At 36.1% G+C, this 26760-nt stretch overlaps 1 protein-coding gene across 2 annotated transcripts in view; it reads left to right on the top strand.

Moving 5' to 3' along the window:
- Positions 1 to 26760, top strand: part of LOC131692200 (PR domain zinc finger protein 1) — a 228265-nt gene that overhangs the window by 36781 nt on the left and 164724 nt on the right. Inside the window, exon 2 of one of the 2 annotated variants that reach the window (XM_058979112.1) lies at positions 22974 to 23015. The exons of the other annotated variant lie outside the window; for it this stretch is intronic. The gene's annotated coding sequence lies outside the window, so the exon portion shown is untranslated. The remainder of the gene's footprint in view (positions 1 to 22973; positions 23016 to 26760) is intronic. 2 annotated transcript variants of the gene reach the window in all.

Here is a 26760-nt window from a genome sequence, read left to right as displayed (position 1 = left end):
CGTTGTGCCTTTCATTTGAGGCTAAGTTTGATGAAAGCAGCTCAGCCATCTCCGAGTAACCGATGTGCATATTTATGGTCACATACATACATACACACACATATACATACGCACACACACAGACATTTGCCGAATTCGACGAACTGAGTCCAATGGCGTATGATAGACGGCCCTCCGGGCCGAGATTAAATTGAAAGCTTTTTGACCCGATTTTATCAGCCTCGTATGAAAATGGATAGTTGGTAGTTTGATGTGCTCTAGCAGACGAACCAAGTTGAATTCGAGTAAATCCTTTCTTGAGCATACTTTTCTTATCTTAGAGATACGAAATATGCAAAAATATTTGATTTTTTTTTATTTTGCCCTTAAGCGAAATTTAAGCTAAATAAACAGGAGGCTATATCTAGGCACTAGAGAAGAATATTTTAGGATCTTCGGTTTTTTAACAAGAAAGAAAACTATATGTCTCGATTTCAGCATGAGCAATGTCCCCGTTTTATTAGCCTAAAATTCATCTCAATCGCCATATTGGATCCGCCGTTTTGAATTTAACATTTTCGACGTCAGAATCAGTGACCCCGAAAACCACCTTGTAAGATGTTTTAGGCCAATATAAAAAAGATGCAATTTGGCCAAGTACGGTCGCCATATTGGATCCGCCATTTTGAATTTGACATTTTCGCCGTCAGATGAGGTTTTTTAGGAATAACAATATAACTCATTGGCGCAAGTGCTTATATTTTTTGAACGATAGAAGCTAGAGTTTTGATATGTTAGAAGAAAATGATCGTCTTCAAATGCTTCGATAAACATCAGAAGGATAGATTGAAAAAAAAAAGAAAACTGAAAAAGTTATACTAAAAAATTATAATATGTTTAAATTACTTTCACGGTGGACAAAATAAAAAAAGGTTTAGTTTGCATTATAAAATATTGCACTTTACAATACTTTTCTATTATTTTAAATAGTGGGTAAGCTGGTGCTAAATTTATTATAATCATGAAATTAACTTTTTAATGGATCGAGATAGAGTTTCGATGACTTCCAGAAAATTGAAGAAAATACAATTTTAAAAAACTTTGTCGAAGACTCTGAAACTTTATGTCGTGTACTTTTCATTTCATAAGAAATTAACCAAAAAAAGAGTGTTTCTTAAAAAATGGTTTTCTTTACATAAGATTTACAGTTTTGATTTTTCATTAAGATCACTTTATAAATACTTTCAGATATTTTGAAGGAGGACAATTCGTTTTAACATACCGAACCTCTAGCTTCTCTCATTAGCAAGATATATATGCTTTTTACTAAAAATAAACTATTTATTGAGTAAATATTGAAAGATATAAACAAATAACGTATATGCCATTTTTTGGTATATCTATACTACAAACATGCTATTTCATATGGCAGGAACGGTATTTAATGTTAAGTGCCCTAAACGAAGGTAATGCTATTTGAAAAAGTTATATTTTTTATATAAAAATTCTCATTGCTTTGAAACGAAATGAGTTTAGTAGTTTGTGTTTTATAGCAAATTATGCGCCCTAAAATAATCTTCAAGTTGTCCAAAGGGTACTTTGGTGTAAAGCTACAAAAATTAAAGAAATAAACCCGTTTTTTTTTAAGAAACGCCCTCAAGCTTACATTTGGATTTCTCGTGCAATGGAAAGTATAAAAGCTAGAGCTTGCATGTCTTCAGCAAATTTGTCTAAAATATGTTGCTCTACAACTTCATCGAAAACAGTAAAACTCTATCTCGAACCGTTAAAAAGTTCAATTTTAAACATTGCTGAAAATAGATCCACCCTAGCATCTGTTTAAACAAAAAGAAGGGCCTTGCAAAGTACAACAACTGTGCCAAACATTGTAAGACTAAATCATATAATTTTAGCAAAAAGTTAAAATTCCTATTAAATTCACTTTTTGGACCACCGTGCAATGATGCAAAAATATACAAACGCTACCGTTTTTAGAAGTATTTAAACCATGTGGATTGATGTAATTCTGGCATTGTGGAAAGAAGAGCGGCGAATAGTTCTGGATCTACCTGAAAACAATGTACAGAACATGGTAAACAAGCTGGCGCTCAGGAAACATTTTGTTCAGAGAAACAACAAGCACTGATTGTTTGTATCATAAGATCAAGCGAGGTTTTCCACTGGTTGCACAAAACCCTCAAGCGGCGAATGACCTTATGGTTGAAGCCTTAATAAACAAAAAAACCTGTTTTAATCCACCTAGCGGTGCAATTGTGCCTTTCTCATTTCTCTAAACTATGGCACGGAGGCTTTTTATGTTCAACATACTTGTGGAAATGTCCATTACATTCTTAGTACACTGCACTTATACACAATGGCATGCCAGCCACGAACTTGATGAGCTACGTGTCGACGGTGAAACACTTGAAACAAAAAAAATATCATACTCCATTAGCCTAATCAGCATTAGATCAATGTTATCTGCTTGCTAACTCATTTTGTCATGCGGGGGTGGGTATGTGAGGAGGGCGAAAGTCCCATGAACGAACGACTCCCCAGCTTAAATTGGTATGCTTTGTAATATAGTGGTGGTTTAAAGATGATGGGGTTGAAAGGGAGGGGTATGAGGGCTGGATGGGGTGGTGGTCTGAGGGCTGATTTAAGGAGATTTTTAAAGGAGGAGAGTGAACAGTAGAGGGGGGGGGGTTGTAACCCCTCTCCGTAAACCATCAACTACGCCCCTGTTAAAATCCAGAAACCTTATGCGAGTCGAAAAAAAAATTTGGCCGGGATTAGGTTGACGTTTTTCAGAGTGATTGCATAACCTTTCTATATGAGAAAGGCAAAAATGTGCCAAAATCCAAAAAAGTGAATCGTCGTCAAATTTTTTTTCGAGTTTGCATCAAATCTCGACGTTTCATGCACCTTGAACACATTTAGCATCAAAAATAAAAATTCTATTTTTAATTTTTCCTATAGTTTATATGAGAAATTTCTGTGTGGCCGCACTCTGAAACCCGTAATTCCGGAACCAGAAATCCGATCAATCCAAAATTCAATAGCAGCCGATGGGAAGGTTGCACCTTTCATTTGAGACTAAGTTTGGGCAAATCGATCCAGCCATCTCTGAGAAAAATGAGTGACATTATTTGACACATACGCACATACATACACACACACATACACACACATACATACATACACACACATACAGACTTTTTCCGATCTCGACGAACTGAGTCGAATGACACTCGGCCTTCCGGGCCGGGATTAGGTTGACGTTTTTCAGAGTGATTGCATAACCTTTCTATATGAGAAAGGCAAAGTTCCTCAGTATATTGGAAATGATTAACTTTTTTCTAGTGCGTGTAGGATTTCAAAACTATTTTGCCTTGAAAATTAAGGAAACACGAAAAACATTTTTTCATAAAGATACACACCTAGAAAAAATAGTATAAATTTACGTCTCCTGACCCTGACATATACGAGCATCAAACATGCGTGACATTTAAGTTTGATTTTAATTTTACATGTCGTTGAATTTCGTAAATCACGTAATTTTACTTCACATACAGCGTTTGTTCTGAATTGCAGTAAGTGTAATTGTATGTCGCTGCGCATGTAATGTATAGGGGTCATTCCATGCGAAGTGATCAAGGCACGTGTAATCGACCTTCACGGATTTGAACCAAATTTGGAGGAATTGTTCATCTAGGGCCATTAAATAAAAACCCAAATTTTTTTGACAATTGAACCACCCCTCGGGTCATGGGAGCACCCCCCGTTTTGGCAAATTGTCAAAACCCTTGATTTTCTTTTGATCTTATCTCCGGTTCTACTTACTCTAGAATCACACCACAAGATGGCTTTTGAAGAAAATTGTTCAAGGAATTATTTTTGCCGGCAGTGATGCCAACTATGCGATTTTTTCAGTTAAATATTAAAAGTTAATTTTTCTCTCAATATTTTAATTTTGAAAATTTTAATGCCATCGCGTTCCTTATACATTTTTACATAAAAAACACTTATCATCCCAATATAATATGAGCGCCTCCTGAGATACACCGTTTTGAAGAGAAAAAACCGCAATTTCCCATATAAAATCGCAAGCGCACAACACTAAAAAACCAACTTGAGTATTCTGAGTTGAAACATATTTTTTTGTGAAGTAGGCGAGAAATGATAAATAAATATGTTTTTGGTTTGCTTCTTGCAGATCAGGGTTGATTTTTATGACCGTTCGAAGTTTTTCTCAATTTTGTCCAATAAAAATGGATTTTTATATGAGAAAATCTGAGTTTTTCCCTTCAAAACGGTGTATCTCAGGATGCGCTCATATTATATTGGAATGATAAGTGTTTTTGATGTAAAAATGTATGAGGAACACGATGGCATTAAAATTATCAAAATTAAAATATTGAGAGAAAAATTAACTTTTAATATTTAACTGAAAAAATCGCATAGTTGGCATCACTGCCGGCAAAAAATAATATTTTTTATAGATTCCTTGAACAATTTTCTACAAAAGCCATCTTGTGGTTTGATTCTAGAGTAAACAAAACCGGAGATAAGATCAAAAGAAAATCAAGGGTTTTGGCAATTTGCCAAAACGGGGGGTGCTCCCATGACCCGAAGGGTGGTTCAATTGTCACAAAAATTTGGGTTTTTATATATTGGCTCTAAATGAACAATTCCTCCAAATTTGGTTCAAATCCGTGAAGGTCGATTTCAAGTTTGCATCTTTTTGATCACTTCGCGTGGAATGACCCATAGGTTTCATGTAAAATTAAACGGAGCGCGGTTATATTTCATCATTTAGTGAATTACGGTTTGTTACATCCTTTCAAGCTTGCAATTACGTCAACGGTAAAATACATAATTTTTTGGTGTGTAGGCACTTCCCTCGCAGTGCTAGAAGCTGCTCATTTTTTACCTTTCAGTGGTCAATACAATTTTCCTAGAATATTTACAATAGTCCAATTGCATGAAAAACGAAGCCAATGATAATCTAAATTAATAAGTTTCATCAGTTTTCAATAATATTACAACAAAACGAAGATATATGAAAAATTTATTTATCGTCGTCAACGTTAACTGTCCCTGGCATCGGAATCCAATCAGACTAATTACAATACCTTCAGTTCTAGAGCTGATCCTCAGAACTGGCAATACTCAAATGAAAGGCAATAGTCACATTTATTAAGCTTACTTATTTTTGTGAGCAAATCTTCGATCACAAATAAGTTATAGCTGTTTAAAAACGTTTTTGTCCACAAACATGGTCATGAAGGAGTTAAAGACGGATGAACTGACCTGCCATTAAATATAACAATCCCATCCGCATTTTCCAAAAGTTCTTTTCGCTGTGTTTGGAGGTTCATATTTCGGCCATATGTAAAACATCAAATAGTTTCAAATGGAAAGTAACATGGTCGTAGTTATTGAGTACAATGTACAAAATCCTATTTTTGGCATAAAGTAGCCCCCGATAACGGTATATTAAAAAGCGTCCAAAGAGTGTAATGGCGCATCAAAAACTAAACAAATTCTTTAAAAGATTGAAAACCATTTCAAGAGATTAAACAATATTGTCGATTATTCAATCTGAAAGATTTATTGTAGGAAAGGTCTCAATAAAATTGCAACAATTCCACGTCAGGATAAATTCGAATACGTTACAGTTTTTAAAAATTGATTAATTCGATTCATAAGCTCAGCACATAGAGTTAAAAAAATCTGACAAAAGGCCCTGAGTTTTTTTATTTTGATTATAGAGGTACTTATACCTTAGGGTATTTCACCTCTTTTCGGGTTAGAGTGTAACAATGAGAATCATCGTAAATCCTTTCATCATGCATTATTAGTATTATTTGCATTATAATTATCATTAAACGAGAATTATTTTATTTCTTTAATTCCTTTTGAAACGGAAAACTGCAAATTATCCCCAATTTGCAGTTTTCCGTTTCAAAAGGAATTAAAGAAATAAAATAATTCTCGTTTAATGATAATTATAATGCAAATAATACTAATAATGCATGATGAAAGGATTTAAACAAATTAATGACTGCCTATTACTATATTTATGCGTGCTTTTGAAGATCAAGATCCGCAGAAAATAATGTTTATACTGTTACTGATTTCTATAATTCTACAATATCAATATGATTTCGATATGAAACTGGCTGGTTACTGCTTCCGTTTTTTGATGAATGATCTTTCGGTGACTAACAGATCGCTCGAAAGATTGTCAGACCTTACTAGTAAACCAAGTCTGCGAAACCAGAATGAATCAAATAGTTGGATAAATTGGCAAACTCAGCAGACCAAACCGACCCGCATGAACGCTGCTTGTCTCAAACCGGAAACTTCCTGTTAATAGATGTATCGATACTCCGCCACATCGCATCGCATCGGTTGGTGGCTATGAACGCGATTACCGGCAGCAGGTTCAATAATCAAACCAAAAAAAATATTTCAGCCTACAGAGTAAAGCACACAACGCAGTAAGCGTGTGGTCACAGGCACCGGTGGTAGGCATTCGACGTTTGCTGTTTCTCCTCCCGTACGCCACCTCTGCCATGCTCCAATGTTCCGGCTGACGACTCGCGGCTAGAGCCAACATAGATAGAACCAAAAGAAGTAATCTAGAATACGATATGCTGCCGACTCGGAAAACAATTAGCTAGTTCCTCGGAATGGTGTATGCGGAAAATGCTGTCCGTCTAGTAGTAGGTTGGGCCTGGAGGGGAAATTTATAATTAGGCAGGAAGAAATAAGTCTAACTTTTGCGCCTCGTTTCGCTTTTTAAAATCTTGATCTTATTCTGCCGGTCGGAGAACTAGCGACTAATTGGACGTGCCGAGAGTTGAAGAACCTTTCACGCTTCGATCGGTATTGAAATGATGATTGGCGCGGAATGAACTCGCTGGATCTTGGCAAATAAAGCCACGATAGGCTGGGACAGTGAATACTATTAACTAACCTTTTACTGGGTTCTATAAGAGATGATTGAAAGAATTTAGTTACAGGATGCCCTGTTTCATGTTTGCTCTTTATGTAGTCGAATCAGATTTAGTTAGATTTTATCTTTTAATTAAATGTTTGAGCACTGATTACGAAGTATTCACGGCACTTTCAGACTGATGAATGTAAGCAAACGGTGCATTTGTAGATCACCCGACGTTTCAACCAATAGACAATTTTTCAAACCAAAAGTACTACTAAATTATTTTTATCGAAGCACTTCTATCAAATTCCCATATTTACATATCCATGGAATTACACAAAACTTCCGAACTTATCGTTGACAATCGACGACTTCGAGAAGAATGACAACATTAGATTTTCCCTTTGAAGAAGGTAATCGAAAACAGCCGAAACGTCGGGCAAACTACAAATGTATCTTTTACTTACTTTGATCGAACTGAGAAAGCCGTCAATACGTGTGTTTATCTTTTAAATTTCAGTAAGTCTTATCACTAGCCCTGCAATTGTCCTGTACACTAAGAATCAGCTACGATGACTATCGAAACAGGAGCTCAAGTTTCACAACAGAATGTAGTACCAAGGTTTGGCTTTGCTTTAATTATGTTCAAAAGCAACCGATAGCACCGAAGCTTCGATAACTATATAACATAAAACAGTGAAATCGAAATATGGTTCGCCTAGAAATTCTATGAGTTGTACTCTTCTAAATTTCTTCCTAAGGTTAACATTAGACTAATACCGTTTTGTGTATGAAATGTGCAATTTCTATAATTTTTAAGAAGACAGATTACCAGATTACAATTTCTTCTGATTGACTTGGTCACACCTGCCAATTACTGATGAGACGAAACTGAAACGTTAATTTATGGCATCATTAAAGGTTTCACTGCATCAAAAGGTCTGTCACGAGTAATAATTAGTGTTTCAATACCGGCCTGAATTTATAGAGCAATGGCATATAAAATCAAATATATTGCCTAATGCCTATGGTCGCATATTTGTCCAATTTTCTGTGGGACTACCTAGCTTTATAGAACTGGTTTGCGATTATATGCAGTTAACATACTATAAGTAACAATTAAAAAAATTCGCAGCTGTTCGCATTTTTTCGTGAAATGGAATTTTCGTTTTAAAAGCAACATCTTCAATACAAATCATTTCGATACGTTTTGTTACGGTCGTTCGTTAGTACCACAGTGATTGAAATCATATTTCGCGCATCTTTCCCATACGCGTTTTTCACTGTAGAAATAATGATTTTTATTATCTCGGTTTCTTTAGAGATATACCCAATTAATAGTGTGGAATCAAACACCACATATTAGCTAATGAAGCACTTCTATCAAAACGGAGCCATTCGCTGATTCACTCTAAATCCGCAACCTCATTCATCCAGTATCCCACACTAATTCATCTCGGCAGCCAGAGTGCTTATCGAGCTACAATGCGAACCACCCATTCGTCGCAATTGCCATCATCAGCAACCGATTCGATTCGTGTACCTATACTGATGTCATCACATCCCTCGTCGGCTTCAGATCACCACCAGCAACTACACCTCGATCAACCATAGTTCCCTTGTATTCCAGAAGAATGTGCGAATAATCGCAGCTTGTTTGAAAAGTACCGAAACACGCAAAAAAACAACAAAACTTCAACACCCCCCCCCCCCCCAGCCATTCCCCACACTCATCCTGCCAAGGGAACCAAGCATCCCCAAGATGTTAAGTTGGGCAAAAATCCACGCCAAATCACTTCCCATCAAATGGCGTTGTGACCTCGAGAATCGTCCAACCAAACCCGGGGGCCGCCCTGTTGTTGTTGTTTGTGGTTCCGCTGTATGTGTTGCTGCTGCTGCTGCTGGCAGAATGTTTTCAGTTTCGTTTAGTGTAGGCCCGGGAGTTCAATGATCCCGATGGATACGGCAGCGAGCGTGCACAGAACGTTCTGCCGTAAGTAAGAACCAAGAACCGAGCAACGAAAACGGACGCAAAAAATAACAACACACAGCACCAGTGCATGAAGGAATTGAAGCGAAAACATGTGAAATTGACTTTACACATCCAGTCCGTTGGATGGGTGCGGTGCGGTTGGGGGGGAGGGGCTGGTCGGTAACCGACCGGCTGGTGGTAGCAAAAAGTACCAACAACCTACACAACAACCGCGGCAGCTCATGAACGGAATGAACCACGGAGGAAGGAATGAATTTCACACTTTCTTGGGTTTTTTGCTTTTCTTCGTTCTGTTTTTGGTTCGATGAGCTTTTCGACGACGAAGCTGCCCGGCCTACTGTCGCAACATAGACTCCCGTGATGATGGTACAGGCTGATGAACGAGGAAGACTGCTTGAGGAGCTTTCTGTGGTGCTAATCGAAGTAAGCTTTCGGTTCATGCTGTCGATCGTTCATCGAGAATTTCGTAGTGTTTGTGATAGGTAAATAGATTGTTATCACTCGGGACGTTGGTCGTATGCAGGCCTAATGGCAATATAGTCTGAAGTACAGTTCATGAAATTTATGCAATTAATTATACGAACTTTTTGTTTATTTTTCTCTGGTTTATAGGGATACCCGATCAAAATGCAATAACAAAATTATAACAGAGTGCAACTGGTATTAAGTTGTGTTATAAATCTGATCTCGTTTGAAGTTAAATTAACTGAAAATCATAACAAGTAACAATGACAGATAAAGTTTTAAAATCTTTTTGGTATGAGTTTCTGATCGGAATGAGCTGGGGGAAAATACTTTATTTTTCTCAAAAGCAGTTCTTAGATCAGAACAGGATCATTTGAAATTGTCATTTTTTATCGATATTTTTAGTTACCCTGTCTACACACCTTCTTTGGACAGTGTAGTTTTACGATTCTATTTCACCAGAAAAAATGTCGTTTGATATTCTCGTTAAAATGCCCCTAACCATTTAAACAATAAATGATAAAGTTTTTATCTGAGTATACACCCTCTTAAATCAAAATGTGTCACCATTATATTAAAGAGCCCAAAAATAAAGAATCCTTTCTGAAGTCATCGAAGGGCCATACCCAATAGCAAATATCAATGTTCGGCTTTTTTAATTTCGTCCCACTGTGCGCTCCATGTAATCAGCATGCGCAAAGAGGACATTCATATTTTAGCTCTAGTGAAACCAGAATGCATCACATTTACATCGATAAATCATGTATCAAAATCAGAAATATGGTTCTGAAGATTGTATAATTACATAATTGCAGTGCGTGTGTGTGAACCAGGTAGAAACATATCGAAGGTCTTTGAACGGGAAGATGGCGGGGATTGTCTGCAAAATGTTACCCCTTTAAAGCAAATATTCGAATTAGTCATTTAGTTATATTAGTTTCAATAATGGTACTACTCATGCGCAGTAACAGTTCTGTATCCACACAGAATTTTTTTTATGATTTTAAATTTATTTTCATGCACCTATTTGGAGCAAGTTTCTAAAACTAAGTTTCACCACAAATACACACGACTTGTCGTGCTTTCTTCAACAAATTTTATTATAATTTTACACGTTGATTGTGTTACACTTTCAATATTCAGAAAACCAATACACTTTAATATACTTTAATAACACTAGTTTACAAAATAAAAATAAAAATCTGAGCTTCAATATTCGAACACCATTTCTAATGTAAAATTGCGTGCTGAATCCGAAAATGAGGTCCATAAAATTTACAGTAGAACAGTTTTCGAGTTACAGTGAAAAAATGAATTTTACCTTTAAAATTAAAAGTACGTTCAGTTAAATCCAAATATCTTCGGTTGTACTACATCGATATGAAATATTATTATGTTGAATGAAAGGTAATTGAATGCACTTTCGATCGTTAGAACATTTTGTTTTAAAGCGACCACTGGTTCTGACGTCATTTACGAATCTATTGAACTTTTTCTTAATTTTTCATCATTTTTAAGGAAAATTTAGTGTGTGATCAATATTTTCAGCAAGATAAAGCAATCCCAAAAATTAATTTTTATGGGCAATTAAAGCCTGCCAATAACCAATGAAAGTAAGCACTTGTTAGTTTGAATCCGATGAAAATTGCGAAAGTTATTCAATTTTTTATAAAATGCCAATTTTTGTGTTTCTCTGGGTCAACTTATTGAACCGTTTCGATTCCAACTTTTTTTGGGCTTGTTTAATAATATATAAGAGGCTTTCTCTCAGAATTTTGTTAAACAAGTAAATGGAAGAATTTTGAAAGAATTTAATGTGGGGTAATATTCGAACTCGTTTATCCAAATGATTAAAGACTTCTGATAACAATAATTTCAGGCTCAATGAAATTATAAGTCATCGAATGATTGGTATGCAATCCTGCGTGTAATATTCACAAGTGTATTGCATAAAATAACACTCTTATGGTACAAAATTCGTTGTAAACTAAACTCGTACACGTTATAAAATTCGTATTTTGAAACGATAGCTGCTCAATTGGGTTTTGTACAATGTTAATACAAACTATACGAATCCGTAGAGATATGTGATACTATATAAGTCAAGTATTATAACATTAATAATTTGTAAAACTTTTAATTTGTGTTCCTTCCTAGAACATCTAGAAGTTTGTGTTTTGCAACTATGTAGGACATCGAACAAGACTTATTTTAGGTTTAAAATCTCAAAATCTGGACCTAACAATGATTTGAAGAACGTAGAATATTTTGTAATTGCACTTAGATGTTTTACGCAATATATTGTAGTATGTTGAAGTTTTGTGACGCAGTACAGTAAAATCGGTACATCATGGAAGCCAATATGAATCCAATATAATTTCAAATTATAAACTGCTAGACGTTTTAATAACGTAAAATAAATTGTTAGTAGAACAAAACGTCTCGAAATAGGTGGATAAGTCATCATTCGTGAGGCTAGTGCCCGAACTTAGCATTTTGCACAGTCATAAGCTTCCGATGTATGTATTAAGGCATTGTGGAGCGTGCAGTTTACAACGTGTTTTGTACATATACGATTCTGTACATGTAAACATTAAGCGTATTTTTAATGCCGAATTTTTGATGACATTACTCCACTGAGGCTGAAATTATTGTTATCAGAAGTCCTTAATCATATGGATAAACGAGTTCGAATATTACCCCACATTAAATTCTTTCAAAATTCTTCCATTTACTTGTATAACAGAATTCTGACAGAGAGTCCCTCATATATTATTAAACAAGCCCTAAAAAAAATTGGAATCGAGACGGTTCAATAAGTTGACCCAGAGAAACACAAAAATTGCCATTTTACAATAAATTGCATAACTTTCGCAAATTTTCATCGGACTTAAACTAACAAGTGCTTATTTTCATTGGTTATTGGCAGGCTTTAATTGCCCATAAAAACATAATTTTTGGGATTGCTTTATCTTGCTGAAAATATTGACCACACGCTCATTTTTGTTCAAAAAATAACGAAAAGTTAAGAAAAAGTTCAATAGATTCGTAAATTACGTCAGAACCAGTAGTCGCACTAAAACAAAATGTTTTAACGATCGGAAGTGCATTTAGTTACCTTTAATTCAACATAGTAATACTTCATATCGATGTACTACAACCGAAGATATTTGGATTTTACTGAACGTACTTTTAAATTTAAAGGTAAAATTAATTTTTTCACTGTAACTCGAAAACTGTTCTACTGTAATTTTTTTGGACCTCATTTTCGGATTCAGCACACGATTTTACATTAAAAATGACCACTAGCTTATTTAGTTCAGAAATGCTGTAAACTAGTGTAATTTAATACACTTTAACACGCTTTAACATATTAAATTGAATTCGATGCACTCAATGGAAGCATAAAAACCTGTTTTAATCCACCTAGAGGTGCAATTGTGCCTTTCTCATTTCTCCAAACTATGATATAATAGCTGGTTCGTACAATATAACATTATGGAAATCTCTTTCATAATTATTACACTTGGCAAGTACATATATAAGAGCACCTTTTTGCATTCATCGCGGTATCGGTTTGAATCGGAGTTTTCTATGTGATCGCACTCCACAACCCGTAACTCCGGAGCCGGAAGTCGGATGGAGATGGAATTTAATAATAGTTTCCGGGGACGCGACACCTTTCATTTGAGACTAAGTTGATCAAATCGGTCTAGCCATTTTAGAGAAACCAATATAACCGTTATTCTGAATTTGGATACTTCAGGATCCGTCGATGGTGGCCAGTGTGACCAAAGAGCCTTTGAATGACTGTTGGGGACCTAGATCTACAAATTCAACAGTTGTGCACATTTTGGAAAAAAAATTCACCTTTTTACATTCATCGCAAAATTCGTTAGAATCGGAATTTGCTGCGTGATCGTACGTATCACCCTGTAATTCAGGAACCAGAACTCGGATCCACACAAAATTCAACAGCAGCTGATGGACCTTTCATTTAAAATCAAGTTTGTCAAAATCGGTTCAGAAAATTCCGAGAAACCGATGTGGACAAATCAACAAATTTTGTTTTGTAACCATACTCTTCAACTCGTAATCCGGAACAAGATGTCGGTTGAAAATGAAGTTCAATAGCAACCTATGGGAATATTATACCTTTCATTTGAATCTTAGTTTGTAAAAATCGGTTCAGCCATCTCCGAGAAACCGATGTGTACATTTTGTTAACAAATCCGCACATACACACATACACACATACATACATACATGCATACGTACATACATACATACACACATACATACACACAGATATTTTGCGATCTCGGCGAATTGAGTCGAATGTTATGAGACTCGGCCCTCCGGGCCTCGGTTAGAAAGTCGGTTTTTGGAGCAATTGCATAACCTTTCTATATAAGAAAGGCAAAAGAATAATATTTAATTAGCTTAATAAGCATGAGTTCAATGTTATCTTCATGTGATTATAATTTGGAAAGGTTGGTGGAATGGGTTTGAACATGTAGGGAAGGGGGGGGGGGGGGGGGGGGGGTTAGTAGAGTGCGAGTGGAGGATGCGTCAGAAATCCTTCATCTTATTTTGGTATACGGGGTGGATGAAGGAAATGCGGGCGTGAGGGTGGTCCAAGAGGAGGGGAGTGATGAAGGAGGGAGGTGCAAGGGCAAGGCGGAGGGGGGGGGGGAGGGGCGGTGACGCAATACTCAACTGCATATTTTGCCTTCCATTTGAGACTTGGTTTGAGAAAATCGGTTCAGTCATCACCGATGAACCGATGTGACTTTAATTGTGGAATATGCCCGAAATTCCGGACTTCCGGAATCGTCGATAGTGGACAATATATTCAAAGAATGTTTGATTGGCAATCAGTGATCTAGATCTGCGATTAGAAGTAATTTGGTGACCATTTCAATAGTTTTTAGCCTCTGAGGTATTACGATTGTACCGATTTATATGGAAAATTCCAGTGTATCCTTACCAACACCCCTGTAACTCCGGAAGCAAGAGTCAGAACCGAATGAAATTCAGCAACAGTCAATGGTATTACTGTATCTTTCATTTGAAATCAAGTTTGTAAAAATCGGTAGAGAATTCGTTGTGGAATGGGTGTGATATTAGTTTAGGAACTTGGCGGGTTCCCCGGGGGCGTCATGAACCGTCATAGGTGGCCAATGTGGTCAAAGCTGCTTTGATTGATCATTAGTGATCCAGACCCGCAAACTAGAGTAATGTTACATCAATTTTAATATGTTTTACATCATTTGAACATCATGGTGGTACCAGTTTATATGGGAATTTGCTGTGTGACCGCACTCTTCAACCCGTAACTCCGGAACCGGAAGTCGGATCAACTAAAAATTCAATAGCAACTTATGGGAGCGTTATACCTTTCAGATGAAACTAAGTTTGCGAAAATCGGTTCAGCCATCTCTGAGAAAATTGTGTGAGTTTAAATGACACACACACAGACATTTGCCGATCTCGACGAACTGAATCGAATGGTGTATGACACTCGGCCCTCCGGGCCTTGGTTAAAAAGTCGATTTTTACAGTGATTGCGTAGCCTTGCTTTATATGAGAAAGGCAAAACATATGATTTTACACTTTCGTTTGTGTGATATTTCATGTCATTTATTTTACAGCAATAGTGGATTAAAAATACATTAAGTGCATTGATATTTCGTTTGATGAAACTGTAATATTCATTCAAGAATACAAAACCATAGTATAATTTCTTTGGATTTTTTTTCTCCGCTATCCCACTTGTTAGTTTTTCGATCTATTGCCCTGTTACAATCAGCCTGGAAAAACAATAAAGTTACCAAGAACAGAAACAGCATTCTTCGATTGCCTTGTACGTAGCGCTGTACGCTGTGTTCGGTTCCTAATCCCCGCACATAGGGTCAGAGATTATCTAACCCGAAACAGGGAATTGAGAATAAGGGTAAAACTTATAAAATCGAAGTTGCTGATTGCGGTGCATTCTGCCCTAATATTGGGCTGCATAACGACAGGAAATATTTTGAAAGCTCTGAAGATTTTGAGATCCAGTTTCCACAAAGTGACTGTGCTTTATTCAAGAGGTCGTATTTATGTGCTCCGATTTCCGATCTTCGGCGTTCCTTAGGCATATGGGTCATTCCACGCGAAGTAATCAAAAAAAGATGCAAACTTGAAATCGACCTTCACGGATTTGAACAAAATTTGGAGGAATTGTTCATCTAGGGCCAATATATAAAAACCCAAATTTTTGTGTCAATTGAACCACCCCTCGGGTCATGGGAGCACCCCCCGTTTTGGAAAATTGCCAAAACCCTTGATTTTCTTTTGATCTTATCTCCGGTTCTATTTACTCTAGAATCAAACCACAAGATGGCTTTTGAAGAAAATTGTTCAAGGAGTCTATAAAAAATATTATTTTTTGCCGACAGTGTTGTCAACTATGCAATTTTTTCAGTTAAATATTAAAAGTAAATTTTTCTCTCAATACGTATATTTTAATTTTGAAAATTTTAATGCCATCGCGTTCCTCAGACATTTTTACATAAAAAACACTTATCGTCCCAATATAATATGAGCGCATCCTGAGATATACCGTTTTGAAGGGAAAAACTCTGTTTTTCTCATATAAAAATCCATTTTTATTGGCCAAAATTGAGAAAATCTTCAAACTGTCATAAAAATCGACCCTGATCTGCTAGAAGCAAACCAAATACGTAGTTTTTCATCATTTCTCGTCTACTTCACAAAAAAATTATGTTTGAACTCAGAATATTCAAGCTGTTTTTTTAGTGTTGTGCGCTTGCGATTTTATATGGGAAATTGCGGTTTTTTCTGTTCAAAACGGTGTATCTCAGGACAGGAGGCGCTCATATTATATTGGGATGATAAGTGTTTTTTATGTAAAAATGTGTGAGGAACGCGATGGCATTAAAATTTTCAAAATTAAAATATACGTATTGAGAGAAAAATTAACTTTTAATATTTAACTGAAAAAATTGCATAGTTGGTAACACTGTCGGCAAAAAATAATATTTTTTATAGACTCCTTGAACAATTTTCTTCAAAAGCCATCTTGTGGTTTGATTCTAGAGTAAATTGAACCGGAGATATGATCAACAGAAAATCAAGGGTTTTGGCAATTTGCCAAAACGGGGGGTGCTCCCTTGACCCGAGGGGTGGTTCAATTGTCACAAAAATTGTGGTTTTTATATATTGCCCCAAAATGAATAATTCCTCTAAATTTTGTTCAAATTCGTGGAGGTCGATTACACGTGCCTTGATCACTTCGCATGGAATGACCCATATATATTTTTGGATGTACATTGTACCCCGTGTTTCTCAACATTGTTTCTTTACATACTTAGTTGTGCTCAGTAAATTTTTATACTGATATCTCGCAAAAGTGTCATGTGTTTGCTAATTTTCAGCCATTATTTCTCGAGTCTCAGCAAACAATTGTAGCATTTACTAAGGTCTCAGCGATAAATAGATTTGTCTAGTGCTCACCTGTTCAAATCTCGGCAGAAGTTGCAAACAATGCTGAGCTTAGGTAGAAAAAATGACGTTTGTATTTCTCTTCGGATTAAACCAACCTGCTGACGGGTGGATGTTAATCAGCTGATTCAGAAATACCCCTCTTCACTATAATGAATCTCCTGAATTTTTATGTATTATATACTGGATCTGAACCACTGGAGCCCGGTTCATGCAGATGATGAACGGTATTGTATTATTGAGACTGTCACAATTTTATTTATTATTTTCACATCCCTGAAAATTGTACTATAGAATTGTTCCACCTAGTTAACGACAAATCGCTGGAATTTTGAAAAAATTCTTAATCCATAGAAGCGCTTGTTTTTGGATTGTAGGTAGTCAGTGCAACAATGAACGTTCCACTTTCCTGATAACTAATTAAAGTCCATCAATAAAGTAGAAGCACCAGATAATCTTAAACGACGCCATCAAGTAAAGAAGAACGAAAATGAAAAGGTGCAACCAGAAAAGAATGGAAACACTAGAAAACCATTCTTCAAATAATGAGATTTTCAAAAACATTTCAGAAATTTTCGGAAAAAATGATCCTTAAATTCGTCTGATTTGTTTCATTCATTACTTTATTTAAATCATTTTTGTGTATAATTCCATTCCATATACTCATTTTTCAGAATATTCATATTATAAATTTTATTCGTTTTGTTTATTCTTGCGTTTTGAATATTGCACTAATTTTATCAACTTTATCAATTCTATTCATTTTCTTATTTTATTCATTCATTCATTCCCTACTATTTATTTATTTTACCTATTTCATTCAATTTATTTATCTCGCTTATTTTTTAATTTTATTTCACTTATAAACTCTATCCATCATATTCATTTAATTTGGTTTATTAATTTTACTCTTTTTATTTATTTCGTTCATTTTTTACAGTGAAGTCTCGTTTTTATCAGCCCCCTGGTGAATTTTAAGCTAATAAAACGGGGACATTGACAAAATCAGGACATATATTTTTCTTTCATTTTAATAAATCGAAGCTCTTAAAGCATGCTTACTGCTTCTGCCTCACAACCCTCTCTGATTATTTAGTTCAAATTTCCCTTAAGGGGTCCAATAGCGCAAAATTTAAAAAAATATGAAATTTTTTTTGCAGATCTCGGATATCTAAGATAAGTTAAATATGCTCAATAAAGGATTTACTCGAATTCAACTTGGTTCGTCTGCTAAAGCGCATCAAACTGCCAACTATTAATTTTCGTATGAGGCTGATAAAATAGGGTCGAAAAGCTGATAAAATCGGGGGCTGATAAAATCGGGTCTTCATTTTATTATATTTATTTTATTCAAGTCTTCCATTTAATTCTTTTCATACAATTAATATTTTTTTAATTTTATTTTTTTTTTCATTTTATAAATTTTATCAATTTTATAAGTTTTATCAATTTTATTAATTTTATTTATTATATAAATTTAGCTAATTTTATTAATTATATTCATATAAATCATTTAATTATTTTAATTAATGTACTTAATTCAATTAACTGTATGCATTTGCTTAACTCAATCCATTTAATTAAATTAATTAAATTATTTAATTTTATATAAATAACATAAATCATGTAATTCGATTAGTTTGTTTAATTCATGCAATGAATTCAATTCACTTGACATTTTTAAATAATTTAGAGCATTTTAATAATTTTGATCATTTTTTCATTTGACTAGTTGTATAAATTTTATTATTATTGTTATTTTATTCATATTATTTTTTTTTTTCATTTCATACATTGTATTCAATTTCTTAATTTTTTTAATATTATCGATTAAACAGAATCATTTATTTTGTTCATTTAATCTAATTTGGTAATTTGACTCAATTTTTTTATTCTGTTAATTTTACAACTTTTTGAACTGCTCTAATTTGCATTTATTTAATTTGTTTTATTAATTTGATTTAAATTAATCATTTATGAATTTGGTTACATTTTTCCATTTATTTGCTTTATTATTTTTTCAATTTCATTCGCTTTCATGATTTTATTTAATTTATTCAGTTTATTCGAGGTTTTGTTCGTGAAGGACTAAAACTATTTTCATCACACATCTAATTTGGCGACTACTTCGCATGCGTTTTGCAAACTAATGAATGAACCAACAGTGAAATGTGTAAGAAATTTCTCATGTCACTGCTAGGTAGATTAAGTCAGTTATTATTTATTATTTAAATGGCAAGGTGTCTATCGATAGTTTGTTAAGTAATTCATTTTGAGAAACTATTTCGAAGATGCAAAAAAGAAGTGATTCCCAACAAATTTGTATCTTGCTTGGTTTGAACAAATTAATGAGAAAATGTTTAAGAAGATTGCTATTTCGGACCACCAAAGACATCGGTCACGATACTCAATGTGCTTTCTGGTTCTGCCCGAGCCAGTGCGAAGCGAACGACAAGCACAGTTCTTTCATATGGCTGGCTTCGTCGGAAGAACAAAAGAAAATGTTACTGTAATTCTTGATGTTGTGGTCCGTACTAAAAACACAGTTAATCTGAAAAACTGTGATATTTTTAACATTTCAATCGAAAAATAAGCAAGAATAAGGTGTAAATGTAGACAAGCCAATAAATGGGTAAAACAGCTGATTTATTAAGATGCGAGTTCATTTACATACAAAATAAATACACAGTAGCAGTAGGAATAGGACTGCAGTGATTTTGTCCATTATTTCTATCGGATGCCAATTGCTGCTAAATCACATATTAGTCAATCAATTCTGTTGTACTTAATGTTGCATCTAGCAGCATCATTTTAGCCGCTTTTATTGGTTTCCAATTAATTGAAATAAGTTTGAAAACGACGTGACAATATAGCGAACAGAAATCAATAGGTAATCAAGGAGAGAGACTAAAATGTTGTAACTGGTTGGATCTATATGTCAATAAGCTAGGATTCTTGTTTCGATTTCACGTTTCAAGTATGTTTATTTTTTATTTGTTAAGGAATAAAATCAGAGCGATGATCAGAAATCACGGTGCAACGAGAGAAAAAAGAATCAATCAATTGAAACCGACTCAAGAGCACCTTTGCTACAAAAGTGCTTTCATAATTGAGCTCTGATCCTTCCATTTCTGAAAGACCCTTACGTCTTCGTTATCCGTAGGACTGATGCGTTAGGTGCAACAGCTTTAATCAAAACTGTTTCACAAATTGTGGTAAAAGAAACTTGAAATCTAACGGATATTACAGCTTTGTTCAAGTAACTGACCATCTCTTCAAATCTTTATGGTAATTGAGGAAAATAAATTTAAAAAAAAATATTTTTATTCAAAAAATAAACCAACTACACTAAGGTTCTTTGCGCGGTAGGTAAAGGCCGCGTAAATGAAAACCGCGTAAATTCTAAAATCAGCGTAAATTAAAACCGTGTAAATTCTAAAATACGCGTAAAAACCGCCCAGAAAATACCGCGTAAAAAGCAACCTTAGTGTGCTAAGCAGATTAATACCAATTATCTACGTATAACGAAGTGACGAATTTACTAAGAAGGTGTAACCGAAATCTTCATACAAAGTTTGCCTTACATCATTCGGCAAAGGAGAAGTAAGTGCGCGTGTCGGAAGCAAGTGATGCTGAAATTATTACTCATATTAATAGTTTATAGTTATTTTGGTGAATTAAACGATTTTCTTTCGATTTGTGGACAATTTTTGGGCAATTTTCTTAAGTAGATTAAATCAATGAAATATATTTTGATCCTATTAATCACCTAGGATCCTTCCCGGCTGGGGCTCTGATCTGCCTGGCCAGAGCCAGTCTTGAAAATAGTTTTATTTAAATAGAATATATCATAAACTTGTGTTAGCGTAATGCCACAGAACTGATATTAGTGGTAAAATGCCAGATCAAGAAAATAAAAGTTGAACTATTTCTGGACGTGGACAAATCGCCTGCTAGATTAAATGCAATTATCTCGGAATGAAGTTTTTGGAAAAGTACTTTTGTGGTGAACGTGATATTTCAACTATTCATCTGCTTTTCATATATTTTTTTGAATTGCTTGTATTGACATTCTCGTGTACTTGAACGGTTTTTTTTCCATCAAAACATTTTCGATTCTTTGTCATGAATTTTTATTTAAAATTTTGAACACCACAAAACGAATAATTTTTTTTCGTAAGAAAAAAAAAATTAATCGGCAAACCGATCCATTCAAATACACCACAATACATTTTTCTTCAATATTTTTTTAGTTTTTGCATTTTAATTGAGCCACGACAGCCACGAACTTGAAATGCTTTGTGTTGAGGCTGAAACACTTGAAACCAGCGGCTGATTCAGGAGGAGGGGTCCGAATAATATTTTATTAGCTCAATTAGCATTGGCTCAATGTTGTCTTTCGGCAAACTTATTTTATCATGCGGGGGTGTGTGTGAAGGGAAATCGAACCCCCCCTCCTTTTAAAATACAGAAAGCATATATAGACAAAAATAGGGATTAGGTTGACGATTTTCAGAGTGATTGCATAACCTTTCTATATGATAAAGACAAAAAACACAGAGGATAAACTATAACTCCAGCAACCTTGATGTTTTTTATTTAACTTGTATCGAGGACAGTTCCACCAACGAAATGACTTTCGCTTTATCAAATCAAATTTGCATAAAATATTTAAAAAAAAATCACGCTATTAGCTCATATTTTGGCCACAACTTTGTATATAAACTCTTAATAAAACAGTGCATACCAAGCCTAACCACCTTGAATCACTAAAGAATCACCGAATTATATACTTGAAAACAACATATCCGATATTTACGCTAACTTAGTCTTGTCACTAAGTTAGTGTTGCATTCTGATGAGACGAAGTCGAAACGGAAATTCCACAACTAATTCAATTAAGCAAAATGTTTCCGAACATGTACTTTCATTGACGTAGCTTTTATACTGCCGTGATAGGCATAACAGTCCCATATGTATAGGAAATCCATAGCAAATGGGACTCTTATGCGTTTCACGGCAGAACAGCAAAAATATACGTATGCACATTTGAAATTCTGATCCGACATCGCATGTTAAACATCACGTTTAAACAAAATGCACTTTACCAGGCTTGAACAGTTTTCGTTTTACTTGGTTTCCTACAAATCCTTTTCAAAAAACTTCATAATTTAACTCACAATTAAGCCGAAAAAATCCAATGGAACGTGACCTGCTCACTACCGATTTGGATTTGTGGCAACAACATTAAAATATCCTTGTGTAATTTAATACTTATTTTTGGCACATGATCAACCCACAAAACACACCGAAAGGCAAAGAACGTGATCAAAACTGAAGAAGCGATCTGAAAAAAAACCGTAAATTTCACAGTTCCATTCAGACGCACAAGGATGGCCTGCTGTGTTTTCCAACAAAGGAAACAGTCTGCCGACCTGAACGGCATTCGTATGAAAGGAAGATACCGTTAGGGGTCTCCGTGCGTATGGTCTGTGGCCGAACAGGTACCGAATCACATTCGGACAGGTACAGAAAAAATTGGTTTCACAAAGATGTAGGGCGATGAGCCCATTATCGCTATGTTTCTATTATCACGCTACCCATTTAAAGCCGTTGGTTAGAGCAGTGTCTGCCATCTTTGTTTAACGCATTGAGTCAAATGGTAGCGCAACAATAGGGGCACTCGATTCGTGTTTTCGTTGCGCTCAAACACGAGAATTTCACTGTTTTCAGCGCATGTATGTTATTATCTTGGTACTCAACAACGAAGCAAAGCTGTTGATGCCAATTTGTACGCATTCCATTGTTTGTAGGCCGAGTAATTAATGAATCAGTGAGGCGCTCTCCTTAGTATGGTGAAAATAGGCACTTCACCCTATGTAAACAAAAGGAGAAGCGTTTTGGTTTACTTCTGTAGGCGGAAGATTATTTGGCAAGCACGCAAAACAGATGCTTTGTTTGTGGTCGGCTATGTTTATGTCGGATAGTCTCGTGTGATAGAAGTATTGTATTTCGTTAATTATCAAAATATTGAAAATAGATTGTAAATTGATAATTTTCTATTTCTATTTTTTACAGACAAACCAACCTATCATCTATGGGCACTGACTGAAGGAAAAGGTAAGTTTCTACTATACCTTACGTCGCATATGAAATACACTATATTTCTTTTCCTACTCCTGTCAATAACCTGTCCATGAATCAACAACGAAGTGCTACGGCCTTATCACTTCCACAACAACCAACGATCGTCATCACGCAATAGGGCAAACGGGTTCACAAACTTTAAAACCCCCCATCTCCACTATTCCTGGCTACTCCAGCACAGTACCGGAGTTCAAGCCGATGACCTCTTCTGCGTCATAACCTACCCCAACGATTGAAGCGAACAACAAAAAAATGTCCCTAATACATTCCGACCAGTCTCTCTCTCCTCAATGGAAATCGACCAACAGCGCATTGCACTTTCGCCCTGAACTTACCGCATTCTCCCTGACTAACCATCGCCCAGAGAAGGTCTATACGCGAGGAGGTGTTATTCAAAATCAAAACCCGAGTATTTTTTGTGCGCTTTATTTACCCGGCATAAACAAACTGTCAGCAGTCAACAACCTTTAAACTTCAAAAAAAAATGTGAAAAGCAGTACTTGTAGGCTCTTGCACACATACTGCGCGGCTCAAAGTGTCAATGTGATGGGGATCGACTGGGCGGCGGGCGATGTGTGGGGAAATGCTCTACCAGGTGGCAACGTGAGGCACTTTCATATAAAAATGAACACTCGCAATGTTTTTGAATGAAGGTGCGTCGCACTGATAGGTGTCCCTTTTAGCGCAGGACACTTTCGTCGATGTCGGCTTTCCATGCGACAGTGATGCGAAAGTAAATTATTTTAGTTAGCTTCAAGACATGCTTTAAAATTAAAAGCTTCTCGGTTATTGGCATTTGGAGTGTTTTAACTTTACTATTAAATTATTCGTACCTGGTGATTAGTTAGAACATCAATGACAGCAAGTACTTGGGTTGTAATTGTATCAGTTGAAATCCTTCTAGAGTCAGCACAAAACAATTGACATATTTATTTGAGTTTTTATTTCTAGAGTCGACTGCCATTGCTTTTGTTCGCATAGAATTGCACACATTGCACAATAATAATTCATCAAGCATACTTCAATGTACCTCAACGTCAACATATCGTTTGACAGCACTGTCCTAGAAAGGGGAGGTACGGATGGTCTAGCGTGTGAAAGCAGAGTTCACGGTTCGCAGTACACTACCAAAGGGTTCATCGACCCGAATCGGTAAAAAAAGAAACTCAGCAGGCAGGCAGGCAGCCATTCTAACCAGTCAGTATGCAGTTATAACCACTACAATGAATGCAACTGAACTCGGATAAGGACGCCGTTGTTTTCATGAACGGGGTAAAAAGGGAGGTGCGAGGTTTATTTCTGCTTCCACCCCAGCGCGAGTGAACGGAACTGAAAGGGCGGCTGGTGTCATTTCATTTTCAATTACCGTGGAGTGAAAATAGCCGAGCAGGCGAAAATAGAAACAAAAACAATAATAAATCCAACCGAGCGGGGAGGGGAACTGCACTGTAGAGTTCAATTGCCTTTTAACCCACAAGAACAAGGACTCGGTCTAGTCCGGTTGGCGGGTTGGGGCAACGGGTTGGGACACGGAACAGAACGTAAACAAACGGCAGACACTCTCACACCGCTTGCACTTACACCCGTTTTCCCCGCGTTTCCTTCTCTTTACTATATTCACTGCAGTCATTCATTCAGCGTGGCCTGGGGCAGCTGGGCGGATGGTGGCTGTTGGCCTGTGTGAAAAATTGACCATTAGCCACACCGAATTCTAGGTTCTTAGTAATACACAAACACATACGGAGCGACCGTGGTACAGCACAGGCCTTTTATCGCTGAGGCCTCCCGATGCTAGGCCGAAACCGGAAATCGATAACAGAAACCACTGGCAGCCAGACTGGCGACCGATACGTGGGAACATTTTTCTCGTTCGGAAAGGTCGGGAAACTTTTCGCTGCTGGGACTTTGTGTGTGTGGTCGGCGGTCGTCCCCGTAGCAGGTAGGTGTGTGGAGTGAGCGATGAGACACTTTGTCGCTCAGGACGCCCAGTTGTTGGTCGGTCGCGGAGAAGTTTGGTGAAAAGCAAATTTTAAAATCAACAAAATCCTTCTCCGCAAAGGCTCAGTCACCTTCTTTTTTTTGTTCGTTCCTATGGAGGCAACAGTGTCTGACCGTAGTTGATTTTGATGGGCTTTTCGCTTTGGTTGGAAGTTCACTAACACCGGCGATATTGGGATAGGCTGGAGTGCACGGCTAGAGAAGTTTAGTCAATATCGGTGGTTTTGCTTGATAGAAGAAATATTTATTTGGAATAACCATCAAATGGAGGAAATGTTCCCTTTAATATAACTACTGTTATACCATGTTCACACTACAGAGTTAAAACATGTTATAATAATTAGCAACAAGAAAAATGCCATTAAGATAGCGTTAAAACACGTTTTAACTCGTAGTGTGAACATAGTATTAGCTAAATATTAGGCGTATTAGCTCGTTTTTGTTTGGTTTACACCACAGTCTATAGAGAACAGTTGCGCAAAGAGTGAAGTCAAAAAAAGCCTACCTATCGAGCACAATTGGAATACATCTCTGATACCTCTGCAGCAAAGTTGGATTCTAATTTTGCTCGATAGGTAGGCTTTTTTCGGCTTCACTTTCTGCACACTCTTTGCGTACCTTTATACTAGGGCCTTTAGTTTACACAAGTCAGTCCAATAGTGGAAGCCATCAAAATAATAACACGGAGTTCAAAATTTATTGTCTCAACGGTGTTCGTTATAGTGATCATCCAGTTCAATGTGCGGTCTGCTCTAATGGGTGGACCAATCAATAACTTGCCGACTTCAATTTGGCGTATAATTTTTAATTGGGCATTTAAAAAAACTTCATTTTGTAGGTGTCTCTGCATGGCAGCCAGAAATTGAATTCTTATTTTAGATGCCAAAATAAAGGGTTTATCAAATTTAGACCACATTTCGACGAATTTTGGATAAAACTTTTTTGTGGGGAGAGCAGATCGAAATGTTGCGTTAAACGACAGCAATTATGTGAAAAAATCAACCCAAGGGCAGGGTTCGAACCTGCAACCCTTCGGACTCCGAGCTTATGCACAAACCCTTATGATGACGTTCCAGGAAGAACACATGATTGTCGCGTTGGCGACAGCGATCGTATTCTGCTCCTAAAGCGAGATCATACACAACCGTAGCTGTCACCCAAAACATTTGATCTATTGAATTTCCCCGCTAGATACAATGGCCCCGGTTTTTATTATCGTCTAAGGTCTAATTTTTGCTCATTACCCATCGAATTTCGGTGGGTGATAGAACTAATGGAGACTGTTGATTTCCGGTCCCTTGCCCAATTAACAAAGATATGACGGGAGTGAACCCATTCTTCGAATTAAATAAAAAAATTTTTTTGGTATTTGACGTCAGTGCTTCTTTAAAACTTTTTTGGCGATATCCAACAGAGAAAACAAATTGAAATAAATTGCGAGTTGAACGAAAGCAATTGCGTGAAAAAAGTCCCAAGGGTTGCGGGTTCGAATTATACCTCTGGGGTGATTTTTTAAAAAAAATTGCTTTCGTTTAACTCACCCTTTCGATCTGTTGGATACCACCAAAAAGTCATAAATGAACTGTTTGTATCTGCGGCATGAACCCAAAAAAATAAATTATTTATTTGATTCTTAGATATTTGGCATCAAGAATATGAAAACGATTACTGAGGCGGTGCACAGCTATTTTCGTCCGCGTCCCTTATCATCTATTTTTAT

Source organism: Topomyia yanbarensis, chromosome 3 (genome assembly GCF_030247195.1).
Source record: "Topomyia yanbarensis strain Yona2022 chromosome 3, ASM3024719v1, whole genome shotgun sequence".
Taxonomy (NCBI): domain Eukaryota; kingdom Metazoa; phylum Arthropoda; class Insecta; order Diptera; family Culicidae; genus Topomyia; species Topomyia yanbarensis.
The sequence above is the reverse complement of the archived record's forward strand: the minus strand, read 5'-3'. Positions and strand labels throughout refer to the sequence as shown.